This window comes from Sminthopsis crassicaudata, chromosome 2 (genome assembly GCF_048593235.1).
Source record: "Sminthopsis crassicaudata isolate SCR6 chromosome 2, ASM4859323v1, whole genome shotgun sequence".
Lineage (NCBI taxonomy): Eukaryota > Metazoa > Chordata > Mammalia > Dasyuromorphia > Dasyuridae > Sminthopsis > Sminthopsis crassicaudata.
The window spans coordinates 504,062,152-504,080,973 of NC_133618.1; positions in this window are offsets into that span (position 1 = coordinate 504,062,152).

Consider the following 18,822-nt stretch of genomic DNA (forward strand, 5'->3'; position numbering starts at 1 on the left):
ACCGTCCAAATAGCCGATCTGCCTCCTCCACCTTCCTTTCACCCCAATCTGTCCTCCCTCGGTGGTCAAAGTGCCCTCCCTAAAGCTTGCCATCTTCTATCCCGTACACTCCAATGACTCTCCTCTACCTCTAGCATCAAATATAAAGGTTGGGGGCGGGGGGAAGGTTATCTTTTTAAAAATGGTTTTCTTTATTTCTCGGATTATACACAAACATCGATTTTTTAAAAATATGAATCATGTTGGGAGAGAAAAATCAGAACAAAAGGGAAAAACACAAGAGGAAAAAAAAAGTGAACCAAATATAGTCTTTAGTTTGGCATTCAAAGCCCTTCACAACCTGAATCCTTCCTCGCCTTCTGACACCTCGGCAGGGAGTCTGTGATCCAGCCTCCCTGGCGGCGGGCTTGACACTTCCCATAGGAGACATGTCTTCTGGCGCCCTTCCCATACTGGAATGTTCTTCCTCCTCACCCTTACTTCCGGCTTCGTTCGCGCCTCACCTTAACTCACACCTTTCTTTCCCAGTCCATCCTTCCCATATCTATGTTGAATATACATGTAATATACGTGATACATGAGATGTATAAGATCAGAGAGAGAGAGAGCAATACGGACGCAGTTACTTACAGATTGTGTCCGGGTGAATACAGACTCCCTGAGAGCCAGAATCTTGTTCTCCCTTTCTCCGAGTTTAGCGCTCAATCTGGCTTGTCCATTGACTGAAGGCATTCCTCCACTAAAATGTACACTTGGTTTATTTCGGATTGTATTTTAGAGATTAGGAAGAGAGAAAGACGATAGGTGTGAGGCAGGGCGGCAAGAAGGACCTGTGGATTGCTAAAGCATTTCACCAAGGGAGTGTTGGCCATAAGGAAACTACACACATATAAGTATTTGCCCTTCATTGGAGGAAGAGAGAAGGAAGCCTAGATGCGATCCCCTTGGAAATTTGCCTGGCCTACTTTGTCAAGTTAAATTTACCTTTCTCTTCCCTGATCACAATTTGTGGCTGTGAAATCAGTTATTTGTTCTACTATTATTTATTGTACACCTGCCACATAGGGCCAGAAGTATGCTAAGAATTAAGAGAAATTTCTAAAAAAGAAGATTGAAACATGATCCTTCCTAAAAATGCTTAAAATGTAATTGAAGACACAACTAAAACATTAATTCCTCAGTCCAGCACTCTTAACCATCAATATTGTAAATAAAACATAAAATTCTTGAAATCAGGGACTTTTTTCTTTCCCTTTTAATCACAATTCTTAGTATATGGTAGACCTTTAATACTTCAATATAAAGTCAAAGGATTGTGGTCCTTACATGTATATGAAATGTGTGAGAGGAGTCAAACTCCCATTTTCAGATTTGCTTTCCATGAAAAATGGTCATACCCATACCTGATGTTTGTTTGGAATCAATTCAGCATTTATTAAGTGACTCCTTTGATTTCAGGGAGGGAGGAGGAGAAGGAAATGAAACTCAAACTTAGTCTTGTAGAGCACTGTTACACAAATGTAATACAAATTATAATATAGACAAAGGACAGATTAAAACATGGTAAATACAACACAGGAAGCACCTACTATGTGCAAGGCACTGGATATATAAAAAATAAATAAAACGGTCTCTGTCATCATAGAGCTTCTATCATAGAAAATGAAACCTATACAAATAACTAAATGCAAAGTGATGCAATTTAATTTCAAAAGAGATATTAATTGAACTTGTGAAAGCGGATGAGATCATCAAAGAAGAGACTGTATAGCAAGAGAAAAGAAAAAGGCCCTGGACAAAGCCTGAGGGAATGACTACACTTGGTGAGAGAGGGGAATCAAAAAAAGGAACAATTTGGAATGTTGAAGAGATATTAAGGATGCAAAAACAAAGAGGAGGAAGTGTATAGGAGGAGGAGCTGATCAGTGGTATCAAAGTTTTCCTGTCTTCTGACACCTCACTCCCCTTCATTTTCCCTAACTACAATCCCAGAACTGACTGTCCCTCCAACCAGTGTCATTTCCAAGTGCCAGATAGAATAAACTTGTTTGGGTAGCTCCAGAGAACCAAAATAGAACTACTAAGTGGAACTTATAAATTTCAACCTAATATAAAGAGAAAGAAACAGCTAGAATTATCTGACAATGTAATAGACTATCTTGAAAGTTGCCTGTCATTGAATGTATTTGAACAGAGACCAGATGACCACCTTTTGGGGTTGTGTTAGGAAAGAATACAGTGTTAGGTAGAAAAATAAATCAATAAGGAAACCTGCATGTTTAATGTTTACTATGGGCCAAGAACTTTATTGAAATAAAAATTACAAAGTGATATGATCCCTACCCTCAAAGAGCTTCCATTTTAATAGAGGAACAAGTGGTCCCTCTTGGGTATCACAATTGGTACCAAAGGGAAGTGGTAGCAAGAGAGTATTTTGATTTAAGAATTCAGAGTGTTACTACAGGAAAGCTGTCTACATTCCTTTCCAAAGTCTTGAATACCTGTAAAAGCACTTAGCACATTTCCTGCATATAGTAGATGCTATATAAATGTTTATTTCCTTATTCCTTCCCCTTCCAGTAGTAATATTGATTTATTTTGGTTTCCAGAGGAAGAGGTGAAAACAGTGGGTCAAGTTCTCCCAAACTGAATGATCTCCCTTTCCCCAGGGAGACTCTATGATCCTACGGAAAGCCGTCTATATTCACCAAATTCCTTGAAGAGAAAGGATAATTGTTGTCATCATAGATATATAACACTAGGGGGCCCTAAAAACTTTCAGGAAAAAAAAGTAGCAAAATCTATATAAGGTATTTGCCCTTTTTGTTTGTGAATAGATTAGTTGATGAAAGGAATGGAAAATGAACATTTGTATAAGTGAAACTGGCCATGTAGCATACCTATTCAATAAACTTCAAAGGCTTTTTATAACCTGTAGGGTCAATTCGTAATAATACTTCACAACCCTGTTGGGTTTTTTTTTTTTGTTTGTTTGGTTTTTTTTCTATGTTTTCCTTCTTATGTATTACTCCCTCCTATGAATTCTACAATCCAGCTATACTGGCTTATACTACCATTCATGCTTCTCATACACGACACTCCATCCCTTATCTCTGTGCCTTTTCATTGGCTATCTCTTACCCTTAGAATTCTCTCTCCAAAACTCAATTTTTAAGAATCCCTGACTTTCTTTAACACTCAGCTCAAGTGCCACCTCTGGCCATCTTAAAGTTATCTTCCATAAACTGTGTGTTGATTTATGTATATGTTATGTCCCTTGTAAAATCCTTGAAGTTAGGAACTATTTTACTTGTATCTCCAATGCCAAGTACTATAAAAAGTGTTTATTGATTTATCACCATTCTCCCAATCACTCAGATTCAAAATCTTAGTCATCTTTAGACTGTTCTCATTTTCCTTCTTCCTTTCTTTTAGTGTAAATCTGTGACAAATGAGGTAGATAATTTCTCAATTCAGAAACTCCCACCTCATATAGATGGTCTTTGTAGCTTAGTTTTAGAGTTACCTAGAGCAGTGAGAATTATGGGATACCCAAAGTAAGTGTCAGAGGCAATCTAATACCAAAGTCAGCCTTTTATCCATTAGATCAGATGGCTTTCTCCACTTTTCATTATAGGCATTGTGGTCTGACTATATTCTCCCTTCCTACTCCCATTCTCTTTAATGCGTTTTATATGCCACTTCTAGATTTGTGTTGCAATTTAGACTTTGAGTCTGAATTCTTTATTTCATGATACTTTATAATCTGATTCTACAGGCTCTGCTAATCTCATTGTCCAATTCTTTACATACATTCTCTAATGAAAATCTTGTATTATTCAAACTTAAATGTTCACTACCTCCTCTGAATCTCAGTGATGCTGGTACCTTATCTCACACTCTTTTGTCCCTTATAATGCCTTCTTCTTTTCCCTTTTCTTATCCAAACCCAACTAAATGCTTGGTGCTAGTCTCAATCAGAAGGGCTTGGGTCAAATCTTGCATCTGACTGACATTTGTTAGTGACACAGGACCCATTTTATCTTGTTAAACCTCAGTTTTCTCATATATAAATATAGATCATAATATCACTGACTTCATATGGGTTGTTGTGAAGATTGAACTCGGAAAATCTCTGAAAAGCATACTGTAAACAATGCACTATAAAAATGTAAATTATGATAATTATCTCATTCAGATCTTTTTCAAAGAAGTTCAGATAAAAAAAAGCCTGGGATATACTACTATCCTGCTATTGTTCTTCAGACAGTTACACAGGTGAATAAAACAGCAATGATTTTTTTTTTTAATGAAATAAAAGGATTGGGATAGAAACTCATTTTCTGTAGGCTCATTTAAAGCATTTTTGAGACAACTCCTATATCAGACAGGATATGTACCTTATCCTATCCCCCAAATTATTTTTATTTATTCTGCTAAATATAGTTTAAAAATTCTCCTCACCCCCAATTCCAGCTTGATTATAGCTTAGAAATTATGAGTGTTTGACATGATAATATCTAATTAAAAATATCTTTAAATTTTTATAAATCAGTGATATGCATTGGTAATTTGGTTAGTTCTACTAGTTACAGTAGGGTTTATTAGCTTAATTCTCTTTTTTATTTATAAATTTTTTTGACATTATATATGCATGAGTAATTTTTTTCTTTTTTTTTATTTAGAATTTTTAAAATAATATTATCCCTTGTATTCATTTTTCCAAATTATCCCCCCTCCCTCCACTCCCTCCCCTTGATGACAGGCAATCCCATACATTTTATGAGTATTTTTTTTTATAACATTATCCCTTGTATTCATTTTTCCAAATTATCCCCTCCCTTCCTCCACTCCCTCCCCCCCCATGGCAGGCAATCCCATACATTTTACATATGTTACAATATAACCTAGATACAATATATGTGTGTAAATACCATTTTCTTGTTGCACATTAATTATTAGATTCTGAAGGTATAAGTAACCTGGGTAGATAGACAGTAGTGCTAACAGTTTATATTCACTTCCCAGTGTTCCTTCTCTGGGTGTTGTTGTTTCTGTCCATCATTGATCAGCTGGAAATGAGTTGGATCTTCTTTATGTTGAAGATATCCACTTCCATCAGAATACATCTTCATACAACATTGAAGTGTACAGCGATCTTCTGGTTCTATTCATTTCACTCAGCATCAGTTGATGTAAGTCTCTCCAAGCCTCTCTGTATTCCTCTTGCTGGTCATTTCTTACAGAGCAATAATATTCCATAACCTTCATATACCATAATTTACCCAACTATTCTCCAATTGATGGACATCCATTCATCTTCCAGTTTCTAGCCACAACAAAAAGAGCTGCCACAAACATTTTGGCACATACAGGTCCCTTTCCCCTCCTCAGTATTTCTTTGGGATATAACCCCAATAGCAGCAATGTTTAGCTTAATTCTCAAGTATATTTTGAGATCTATATCTGTGGTTTGCATATTTGTACTCTTATTTTGTGAAAGATAGCAAGTTTCTCATATAGCCACTAGGTCATGTCTTACTGGATATTTGTTAGGTACTAAATGTTTTAAGTCTGCAATAATGTATTGTATAGTGTCTACTATTTTCTAGGATTTGATCCATGGATCTGCATTTGATCTCTAAAGCCCATCCATAAAGTTAGTTTTAAGGCTCCTTACAAATAAACTATTTACAATTTCTAGTGCTGATAATATGATGCTAAATTACATAAAATAGAAATTATATAGGAGCTGATCTAAAATGAACAATGAGGGAAAGGGAAGAATTGGCTATAACTCAGTTCTCTTCTCAGTTCTCAATTTTCTCATCAGCTTCCATATTTTCAGATATCAACTCCCTGCCAATGACTTTCAGATCTAAAAATCCACCATCATCAACTTTCCTGAATTCTAATCTCACATCACCCATTGCCTCCTGGACATTTCCTCCTAATTTTCCTATAGACATCTCAGACTTAGCATGTATAAAGCAAAAGATATTCTCTTTCTTCAAAGACCCACGTCTCTTCCATATTTCCTTATTTTTGGTGAAGATATCACTATCCTTCTACTCACCCAGGTTTGAAACCTGAGTCATCCTTCACTCTTCACACTCAACTCATTTTCACTCATTTTCCCAGTCTTACTGATTCTACCTGTATAACATTTCTCATATCCATCTCTGTATCTCCATTTACACAGCAACCACTCTAGCCCCAGGCCTCTATAGCCTCTCATTCAGACCACTGCAGTAACTTTCTAAATAGTTTCTCTACCTAGTTTCTCTCCTGTCAATATCCTTTCAATAACCAAACACACACACACACACACACACACACACACACACACACACACACACACACCCCTCTGTATGTAAACATATATGTATGCATATATGTGTAATTTTATTGTTATTGAATCATTTCAGTCATGTCTGACTCCTTATGAACCCATTTGGGATTTTCTTGGCAATGATATTATAATAATTTGGCATTTCCTTCTCCAGTCCATTTCATAGATGAGGAAACTATGACAAACAGAGTTAAGTGACTTGTCCAGGTCACACAGGCCAGATTTGAACCCAGGAAGATGAATTTTCCTGATTCCAAATCCAGGGCTTTAGCCACTGCACCATGTAGCTATATGTGTATATATATGTGTATGTGTGTGTGTATGTGTGTGTGTCTGTGTCTGTGTCTGTGCCTGTATATATACACACACACCCTCACATATACATATATACATATAAATTAGTTATTACCTTATATTTCATATTTATCCATATCTTATGTATGTGTATGTGTATGTGTGTATAGCTATCTATCTATCTGTTTATCTGTGTGTATGTATGTATGTATGTATGTATGTATTTATTTAGAGAAATCAAGAAGAGCACTGGCTTTAGAGATAGAGTACTTGGGCCCAAAACCCAGGTCATTGTATGACCTGAACAAATTGCTTAACCTCTCTGGACCTCAATTTTCATATCTATAAAAATGATGAAGGGGATGTACAAGATGGCACCTAACATCCCTTATACCTTTAGATCTATGACCACATATCATTTCCCCTAATAAAATGTAAATTCTTTAGAGTCAAGGATAAGTATCATTTTTGGTTTTGTATCTCCAGAATATACCCCAGTGATTGAAATATTAGATTGATTGTGTTTGCTAATATTTTTTTTCCTCAATGAAATGTAAACTACTTGAGGAAAGGGATTTTGTCTTATAATTACATATCCCTGACTCTATTGGGCACTGTGCTGGAAATATTGTAGATGCTCAGTAAAGACTTGTTGAATGGATTCTGAATGACTTAGAAACAGAAATTTCTAAGTTTCTAAGTCAATATACTCTGGTAAAGATTGCTTCTTTAGTGAAATTTAAATTCTATATCCCTTTCTACTCCTACCACTTACCTCTCTTTTTTTCTTTTTTATTAAGAATTTTATTGATATTTCATATTTTCTATCATTTTCATTTCCCAATATTGTATGTCCTTTCCCCCATACTTAGAAAAGAGCTATTCTTTATAACAATGAATAAAAAAGAATAAGATGGGGTGGGGGGAGTAGTTCATTGAAACTAATTCATATGTCAACTAATTCTGGTCATATATGCAATTTCATGCCAATAGTCCCCTATTTCTCTTAAGAAAGAAGGGGACTCAAATGTGCAAAAATGTTAGTAGCAACCTTTTTTGTAGTGGCAAGGAATTGGAAACTGAAGGGGAATGGCTAAATAAGTTGTGGTATATGAATGTAATGGAATATTGTTGTTCTATAAGAAACAATCAGCAAGATGATTTCAAAAAGGCATGGAGAAATTTACATGAAATGATGCTAAGTGAAGTGAGTAGAACCAAGAGAACTTTGTACACTGCAACAATAAGATTATATGATGATAAACTATGATGGACTTAACAATGAGGTGATTCAGGGCAATTCCAATAGATTAGTGATGGAGAGAGACAACTGCATCCAGAAAGAGGACTGTGGGGACTGAATGTTGATCATAACATAGTATTTTCACCATTTTGTTGTTGTTTGTTTGCTTGTTTTTTTCTTTCTCAATTTTTTTCCTCTTTTGATCTGATTTTTCTTTTGCTACATGATCAATATGGAAATATGTTTAAAAGAACTGCACATGTTTAACTTATATAGGACTACTTGCTTTCTATGGGACGAGGGTGGATAGGAGGGAGGGAGAAAAATTTGGAACACAAGGTTTTGCAAGAGTGAGTGTTGAAAATTATCTTTGCATGTATTTTGAAAAATAAAAACTAAAGGATGTAGATATCATAGTCAAAGAATGCATCTACAAACCTGGTCCAGTAGAGGTTCTGGTGAGGAATAGCTTAAGGAAACCTCACCAGAGGTGTAGATTGCATTTCCATATTGATTTCCCACATGGGGGCTCCATATGTGATCTCTGTGCTTACTGTCTTCATCAATGCTGTATATATTTGGGGAAGACTGTACTTTAGGTTTGATGGAAGTGGTCAAACATAAATCTTTTTACTAGTTTACTCTAGTAAATGTCTTTAAGCTAGTTGTATTTTCTGGCTATTAAAAAATGGATACACCAGTGGGAGCTCATTAGGTGTTTGGACCTACAAAGCACCTTGAATCTGTAATAACCATCCCTAGGAGCACCTTACCTGTGAATATAAATTAAAGGGAGTGTGCTCTCTGGAGTACTACAGGTCAAAAAGTAAGCACATCTTTGATTGTTTTAAATTTTCTCCTTTAATAGCGGTACAACATATAAATTGAAAAACTTTCATTGTGGGAAATGGATGTTGGCAAGTATGAGGACCTCCAAAATGTAAAGGGGAGAAATTCCCAATATTTTGGGCCATTAAGCAAGCAGATTTTTCCAGGAATTCAGGTTTATCCACTCTACAAAAAGCACAATTTACTACCTATATTCCTCAGCATATGTCCAAGTACCCTTCAAGATAGTTCTATTCATTATTGTAATGACAGGATAATAAAAATAAAGTCATTTGGCAAAGATTGAATTCTGATTTGAATGTTGGTTTTAATTGCACTGAGTAGTAAATAAAGTGTTAGATTTTTAGTCAGCTAATTTTGAATCCTGTGTCTGATACTTGTCTAGTTGTGTGGCCATGGGCAAGTCATTTAATTTCTCAAAACCTCAATTTTTCCTCAACAAACACTTATTAAATCACAAGTTGATTATTTATCATTAAGCACTTACAAAGTACCATACCCCTGCTAAGTACTAAGACTATAAATACAATAAAAAATAAAGGCAGTTCTCCTCAGGAAGCTTTTTCTGATGGAAGGAGACTACTTATAAAAGAGAAAGGGAGATGTGAAACAAGGAAAGAAAAAAAAGTAGGGAAAGGCAGCACCAGAGAGATAGAATTGTCCATTGGGGATAATTCTCTAACACTCATGATAGGGGGATAACCTTAAAAGGAATAGACTCATTCAGAAGAGGGGTAGGAATGGGAGAAAAGATGAGTTTTGCTTAGGATATGTTGAGTTTCGGTTGCCCATCCAACATGTGACTTGAAATGTTCAATAGCTAGTTGGTGATAGACTGGAGTTCAGGAGACAAGACTACAACTGACTATGTAGATCTTGGAATCATTTCCTTAGAGATGATAATTAGACTCAGGAGAACTAATGAGGTCACCACATGACAGAATATAGAAAGAGAAAACCCAGGACTGAACCTTAGAACATACTCATAGTTAGAGGGCATAATATATATGATGAAACAGAAAAATAATGAGAAAGAGATAAGCCAGAAAGGAGAACCAAGAGATTAAAAAAAAAAAAACAAAAAAGATTTGATACAGTGTGTACATAAAGCACTAACCCTGAAGTCAAGAGACTTGAGTTCAAATCCAACCTGATACACATAATCACTGTGTGACCCTTGGCAATTCATTTAATCCTGATTGTCTCTAAGAAAGAAGAGATAACGGGAAAGAAGGCAGAGACAGAAACAGAGAAGACAGAATGTAGGAAAGGAAAGGGTGCTTGACAATGTCAAATGCTGCAGAAAGGTCAAGAATAATGAAAAATCCACCAAATTAGTCAATTAATGGATCATTGGTAATATTGAATAGAACAATTTTATCCCATGAAGTGGGGTCAAAGAATTGAGTACATAAGGCGATAAATAACATCTGTATTTCACTTAAGCTAATGCTCAAGTAAGGTAAAATAACAAAAGCACTAATGTCATATGTTATTATTATTAACTAAATATCATCCACATCTTGTGAACTGTCCTTTCAAATTCCCAGGCCCCACCTCAATGCCTTCCAAATCCTGGAACAAATACTTCTCTAGAAGTCTATTGCAATTGTATATGTGATCTGCTACATTGTTTCTTGACTTTAAATATAAAGTTTCCCCAAATTAGGGATATGCTGATACCAGCTCTAACCAGCCTGCAAGAGCCAATTGTTAAATTTTCAATGTGAGTACTCATTCCTTTGAAGCAATTCCTACAAATCAGAGCTAGATTTATTGTTTATTGATTGTGTAGTAGAGTTTAATAAGTGTTAATAATTAAACTTAAGTTAGGTTTAAACTTAAACTTAAAAGAGTATATACATATATTAAACTTAAAATTTAAAGTATATTTAAGGGGCAGCTAGGTGGCAGCTAGGTCCTGGAGTCAGGAGGATCTGAGTTCAAATTTGACCTCAGATACTTAACACTTCCTAGCTGTGTGACTCTGGACAATTGCCTCTGCATTTAAAAAAAAAAAGTATATATACATATATTACTCTTTCCTCCCCCAAATAATTATTAATCTTTTTGTTTGTTGTTGTTTGGGGCAGGGAGAGAGGAAGGTGGAAGTTCTGGGGAAACAAAGGGGATAAATTGATTTGCCCAGTGTAACATAACATAGCTAGTAAGTGTGTGAAGTTAGATCTAAACTCAGATCCTCCTGACTCTAGGACCACTGCCTACCTACCTTTATTAAATACATAGCAGCACAGTTCTGTATTGTACTATAAATATTGACTGAACTCAGAGAAAGCATAGAAAAAGGCTCATGAAATGAAGTGATTACCAGATTGAAGGCCTAGTGACTGTAGGACAATAATAGTAATAACAATTAACATTAATTGGCATTTATATAGCACTTTAAAGTTTACAAAGTACTTGCATCCATTTATTGCATTTTAACCTGACAATATCCTTAATACAACTGGAGTACCACCACAAGTCAGAAGCAACAGCCACACAGCCAAACAGAAATTGGGCCTTGCATTCATTCTTCCACAAAAATCTTCAGACACCTCATTCTGATGAGAAGGCAATCCTGAGCTCTGGAAGAATAGGCCAGTTAGTAGAATACAACATCTGGCACAATCTATGAAGCTGGAAAGGTTTTAAATACATCTTCAGTGAAAGATTGTATTTGTAATCCAAAGACTGGCTTCAATAAATATGGGGAAACTTGTTACCTTACTATAGCAACTCATTGAATAATTATTAATAAGACTGTTTATATAGTCTTAATTGTAAGAGAAGAAAATTTTATATGAAGGGACTGTGTTCTGCATCATTTAGGAAAGGAGGAGCCCCCATCAGTAAGTAATAGATCTTTTGAAGCATTAAAGAAGGGCCTGGCTTTAAGAAAACCCACTATATAATGGTCTGACTGAGAGATCTTAGTCCCCAACTTTTTCTTGAATGCTTACTGTGCTTTCCACAGTGTGCAAGGTGAAAAAGGAAGAATGTGAGCCAGAAGTAGATAGATCTCTAGACTGAAAGTCAGGACATGGTTTCTAGTGAAGGCTCTACCATTGCTATGGCTTTGGACAAATTACTTCTTGTGTTTCAGTTTCCCCATCTGTAGAATAAGGGTATTGGATGTTAGTTCCTTTCTAGTTCTAGCATTTTTTAAAAACTAGTTCTTTGTTTTACAATCATTCACTACTCTTCTCTTTTAAGTAACTATCTTAGATCATTTAAAATATTATTTTTAAAAAGTAATCACACACACAAAGGTTTAATCTTTCAAAATTATTTCTACTATATTGTAAACTACTTGAGGGGCAATGCTGGGCACTAGTATTCTTCCTTGAGCTTTAAGCCTTAAGGAGCTGACTAGATGCCTTAATCACAATTATATAACATTAATAAAATGTCCTTAGAGGGAGAAGTGGTCAGGAAGATACCAGAAAATACAGAATAAGTAGCAGAATGAGTGAAGAGGAGATATCATCTTAGGCCAGGGGGTAAATTATAAGCAAAGGGTTTATAAACCCTTCATTTTAATTTGTAGATATAAACCTTCAAATGTTTCATGGTAATGATATCCACAAGGTCTTCTTGTTCTAAGAGCCTGTTTTCTGTTCCTGGGAACTGTCCTTAGAACATCTTCTGCTGACCACTGTGACTTTCCAACGAGTTATCAGCTCCCACTCTGACTTTTGAGTATTTGTGGTTTTGGTGTTTGCCTCTTTCTTTCTTCCTCTATCTTTTTTTCCTTTCTTTTGTCTTATATTAGCTTTGTTTAGAATATGTTTTGTGTCAGGACAGGATGATTTCAGAAAGGCCTGGAGAGACTTACATGAACTGATGCTGAGTGAAATGAGCAGGACAAGGAGATCATTATATACTTCAACAACAATACTATATGATGATCAATTCTGATGGAGGTGGCCCTCTTCAACAATAAGATGAATCAAATCAATTCCAATAGAGCAGTAATGAACTGAATCAGCTACACCCAGTGAAAGAACTCTGGGAGATGACTATGAACCACTATATAGAATTCCCAAAACTCTTATTTTTGTCCACCTGCATTTTTTATTTCCTTCACAGGCTAATTGTACACTATTTCAAAGTCTGATTCTTTTTGTACAGCAAAATAACTGTTTGGACATGTACATATATATTGTATTTAATTTATACTTTAACATGTGTAACATGTATTGGTCAACCTGCCATCTGGGGGAGGGGAGAGAGGGGAAGAAGGGGAAAAATTGGAACAAAAGGCTTGGCAATTGTCAATGCTGTAAAATTACCCATGCATATATCTTGTAAATGAAAAGCTATTTTTAAAAAGTGTTGTAAAGGAGAAGTTAAATTTACCATAATTTCAAATGTAAATGTTTGAATTTTCTTACAAATAAATAGATGAGTAATTGGATTGAATAGATGAATGATTGGACTGAAAAATGCAGCCCTACAATACAATAAGCCTAATGCCAAAATATATCTAGATTTAAGTATTAAAACCTACTATATTTCAGCTGACTATATATTGGATAAAACTAAATTAATAGAAAACATTAAAGGAAGCAAAGGAATCATAATATGCATTAGGGTGCCATTGATATTAAGAAAATATCGATATTAAATATTTACCTGCCTAATGGAAAAGCAAGTAAATTTTAGGAAAAATAATTAAATTTTAAAAAATAATCAGATACAAAATCAATTAACAGTGAGAGATTTTAACATTCTACCCAAGGAATTGATAAATTAAGCAAAAAGATAAACCAGAAAGAAGTTTGTAGGCTTGAATACTATGTAGGAGAATCTATATTTAATAGATATAAAGAGAGCATGAAAAAGAAAAAATTGTATTTTATCAAATGCATATAAAATATTCATTAAAAATTTCATATTATCAGACACAAAGTTAGAGATAACTAAAGAAAATATTTATGGGTCTTACAGAAATATCAATATAAATAGTTTTAAAAATGAAGGCGTAGGGGGCAGCTAGGTGGCACAGTGGATAGAGTACCAGCCTTGAATTCAGGAGGACCTGAGTTCAAATCTAATCTCTAGCTGTGTGACCCTGGGCAAGTTACTTAACCCCAGCCTAAGGAAAAATAAATAAATTTTTAAAAAATGAAGGCGTATCTGGAATCTTGTCAAATAATGGTTCAGTTAAAGAACAAATTATGGAGACAATAACAAGTTATGGTTAAGATATTTCATTGCCACAAGAATCCATGAATTAGTCCTTCAACAATGCCTCTATAACTTACAGTACTTGGCAACTCTTCCACCAAGTCTTCTAGAATTGTACGGATGAAAAATTCATCACTCCGTGTCCAAGCTGATGATAGTTTTCTTAATCTAGCTAGTCTGGTCCTTGTGTGTGAGGCCTCCAATCTATTATGAAGTCTATATTCAAAGTCTTTAAAGATAGGACCTGAGAGTGTAGCTTCTACTCCTTTGTTCCTGTCTTTGGCAAACCTTGGCTAGTTCCATGCTGTGATGAAATATCAGAAGAAAATTTTAGTGTAGTACACTAAGGAGATATTAAAAATATAATGATGATACAAATATAACATGTTAAAATTTGTGGGATGCAACTAAAGAGATAGTCAGAGGCAAATTCATTTTGTAACCATACTAAAAAGAGCGGAAAAGAGAAAATTTTTGAATTGCTTGCAGCTAGACATTTAAATGATTCAATTAATATGCCAAAAGCATGGACAAAGAAATCCTCAGAATAAAAAGATAAATTAGTAAAGCAAAAATTAATAGAATAACTAAACAAAATAACTTTTTAAAAAGACCAAACAATTGTTAAGTATTAACAAATTGAATCAAAAAGATTTACTATTGCTAATTGTATTTCCCACTTTCCTTTCTCTCTGTGTCTCCCCAAAAATGTTTTGCTATTGACCACTTCCTCCCCCAATATGCCCTTTCTTTTGTCACCCTCTCTCCTTCCCATCTCCCATCCCCTTCATATTTTCCTGCAGGGTAAGATAAATTTCTATACCCTTATTGAATATGTATGTTATTTCCTGTTTACCAATTCTGATAAGAGTAAGATTCACTCACCCTCTTCCTTGTCCCTTCCCCTCCACTTTTCTTGCCTCTTTTTTATGGCAAATAATGTGAACCATTCCACTTCTCCCTTTGTTACTTTGTATACAGTATATTTATTTATATACAGTATATTCAAGTTACTCCCCTTTTTCTAGTACATTCCCCTCTCATCCCTTAATTTCATCATTTTTTCTAAAAGACACTATCAACTCGTGCCTTCTGTCTATATATACTCCTTCTAACTGCCATAATAATAAGAACATTCTAATGAGTTACAGAGTATAATAGTTCAAGTCCTCTGGTACTTTTTATGTAAAAGCTGTTAAATCTTGTATTATCCTGACATAGTGATTCCACTATGCTTGAATTGTTTTTTTTCTGAATGCTTGCAATATTTTCTCCTTGATCTGGGAGTTCTAGAATTTGGCTATAGTTTTCCTGGGGGATTTTATTTTGGGATCTCTTTCAGGTATTGATCAGTGAATTCTTTCCATTTCTATTTTATCTTCTGGTTCTAGAATATCCAGACAGTTTTCCTTGATAATTTCTTAAAAGATCATGTGCCTTTTAGACTTTTTAGAACCAGATAGTGCATATTTTCTTATTTTTTCAGACTATGAATTAGAAAATTATCAATACAGGTGAACATTTCCACATACAAAGAAGATCAGTAAAAGAATTTTATAAAAATCGTGAATCTATTACATTTGGTTTTTTTAATGTTTAAGTTTTTTTTTTTTAAACAGAGTATTAATATTGCCTCCTTTTGTGTCCCCTTCTGAATGTTCTTCTAATCTTTTATATATTTTTAAATGTTTCATGGATACTTTTTTCTTTTTTTAAAATAATAGCTTTTTATTTAAAATTTTTGCATTTATTACATTTAGATTTTTTTAATAACATAGTACTAATATTGCCTCCTTTGTCCTCTTCTGAATATTCTTCTGCTCTTTTATGTGTTTTTAAATGTTTCATGGATGCTCTTTTCTTTTTCTTTTCAAAATATATGTAAAGATAATTTTCAACATTCACTCTTGTGTTCCAAAATTTTCCTCCTTCCCTTCTTCCCATTTCCTCCCCTAAGCAGCAAGTAATCCAATATACATTAAACATGTGCAAATCTTCTATACATATTTCCACAATTATCATGCTGCACAAGAAAAATCAGAGATCAAAAAGGAGAAAAAAATGAGAAAGAAAACAAAAAGCAAGCTAACAATAACAAAAAAGGTGAAAAAAATATATTGTGATCCACATTCAGTCCCCACAGTCCTCTTTCTGGAAGCAGATGGCACTCTCCATCACAAGTCTATTGGAATTGTTCTAAAACACCTCATTGTTGAAAAAAGCCATGTTAATCAGAGTTGATCATCACATAATCTTGTTGTGTACAATGTTCTTTTTGTTCTACTCATTTACATAGTATCAGTTCATGTAAGTCCTTCCAGGCCTTTCTGAAATCATCCTGCTGATCATTTCTTATTCAACAATAATATTCCATAGCATTCATGTACCATAACTTATTCAGCCATTCTCCAACTGATGGGCATCCACCCACTTTCTAGTTTTTTTCCATTACAAAAAGGGCTGCCACAAGCATTTTTGCACTTGTAGGTTCTTTTCCATTTTTAATAATCTCTTTGGGATACAGACCCAATAAAGACACTGCTAGATCTAAGGCTGTGCACAGTTTCATAGCCCTTTGCTATCAAATTGCTCTCCAGAATGGTTGCATCAGTTCTTAACTCCACCAACAATGTATTAATGTACCAGTTTTCCTATATCCCCTCCAACATTTATCATTATCTTTTCCTGTCATCTCAGCCAATCCAAAAGGTTTAGTGGTACCTCAGAGTTGTCTTAATTTGCATTTCTCTGATCAATAGTGATTTAGAGCATTTTTTTTATATACCTGGAAATGATTTTTTTGAAACCAAGACTAGAAATGGTTTTAATTTCTTCATCTGAAAATTGTCTGTTCATATTGTCTGACCATTTATCAATTGGAGAATAGCTTTTATTCTTATAAATTTGAGTCAATTCTCTATGTATTTTAGAAATGAGGCCTTTATCAGAAATCTTGGATATAAATTCCCCCCCCCCCCTGTTTTCTGCTTTCCTTCTAATCTTGTCTGCATTGATTTTGTTTGTACAAAAACTTTTAAACTTAATATAATCAAAATTATCCATTTTGCATTTCATAATGTACTCTAGTTCTTCTTTGGTCCTAAATTCTTCTCCACAGATCTGAGAGATCAGACTATCCTTTGTTCTTCACTCTTTATGTCTAAATAATGAACCCATTTTGACCTTATCTTGGATATAGAGTGTTAGGTGTTAGTCAATGCCTAGTTTCTGCCATACTATTTTCCAATTTTCCCAGCAATTTTTGTCAAATAGTGAATTTTTAAACCCGAAGTTAGAGTCTTTGGGTTTATCAAATTCTAGATTACTGTAGTCATTGACTGTTGTGTCTTGTGAACATAATCAATACCATTGATCAACTGCTCAATTTCTTAGCCAGTACCAAATGGTTTTGATGACCACTGCTTTATAATGTAGTTTTAAGTCTGGTACGGTGAGGCCACTTTCATTTGCATTTTTTTCTATTCATTCCTTTGAAATTCTTGACCTTTTGTTTTTTAGATGAACTTTGTTATTATTTTTCCCAGCTCTGTAAAGTAATTTCTTGGCAGCTTAAATGGTATGGCACTAAATAAGTAGATCAATTTAAGAATTATCATTTTTATTATATTAGCTCAGACTACCCATGAATACTTGGTATTCTTCCAGTTGTTTAGATATGACTTTATTTGTGAGGAAAGTGTTTTGTAATTGTGTTTATATAGTTCTTGACTTTGTCTTGTTAGGTAGATTCCCAAATATTTTATATTATTTGCACTTATTTCAAATGAAATTTCTTTTTCTATCTCTTGCTGTTGAACTTTGTTGGTAATATATGGAAATGCTGAGGATTTATGTGGATTTATTTTTAATTCTGCAAGTTTGCTGAAATTTCAAGTTTCTAGTAGTTTTTTAGTTGGTTCTCTAGGATTCTAGAACACAAGTATACCATCATATCATCTGCAAAGAATGATAATTTTGTTTCTCCATTACCGACTCTAATTTATTTTTCTTCTCTTATTGCTAAAGCTAACATTTCTAATACAATATTGAATAGTAATAGTGATAATGGACAATCTTGTATCATACCTTATTTTATTAGGAATGCATCCAGTTTACCCCCATTACATATGATATTTGCTAATGGTTTTAAATAGATGCTACTGATCATTCTAAGGAAAACTCCATTTATTCCTATGCTCTCTGGTGTTTTTAAAAGGAATGGTGTTGGATTTTATCAAATGCTTTTTCTGGGATGTTCTTTTCTTTTTTTTGCACCATTATCACTATACACTTCCCATTTTTCTCCAAAATTCTCCCCCTTACGAAATGGCACATTTTATGGAATTTAATTTAAAACCTTGTAGGTCTAACATTTCTATGATTCTGAGATTTCAAAATGGAATGTCTATGCTTTTATTGGTCCCCTAATCAGTGAAATGATTATAATAAAGCCCCTTTTTTCTTAGGCAGCACTGATTGAATTATACAGTGTTTTTTGATTCGGGAGATAGAGTATGTTCTGGATTAGGGAGATAAAAATAACTGACATTTTTACAGCGTCTTAAAGTTTGCAGACCACTTTGTTGTTGTTTTGTTGTTGTTTTGTTTGTTTTTTCAATAGTAGTTTATTTTTCTGAATACATGCAAAGATAGTTTTCAACATTCATCTTTGCAAAGCCTTCTGTTCCAAATTTTTCTTCTCGCTCTCCTTCCCAAGACAGTAAGCAATTCAATATAGGCTAAACATGTATAATTCTTTACATATATTTCCCTACTTATCATGCTGCACAAAAAAAATCAGATCAAAAGGGAAAAAAAAACACAAAAAAGAAAAAAAAGCAACAAACCAACAACAAAAAGATGAAAATACTATGCTTCAACCCACATTCAG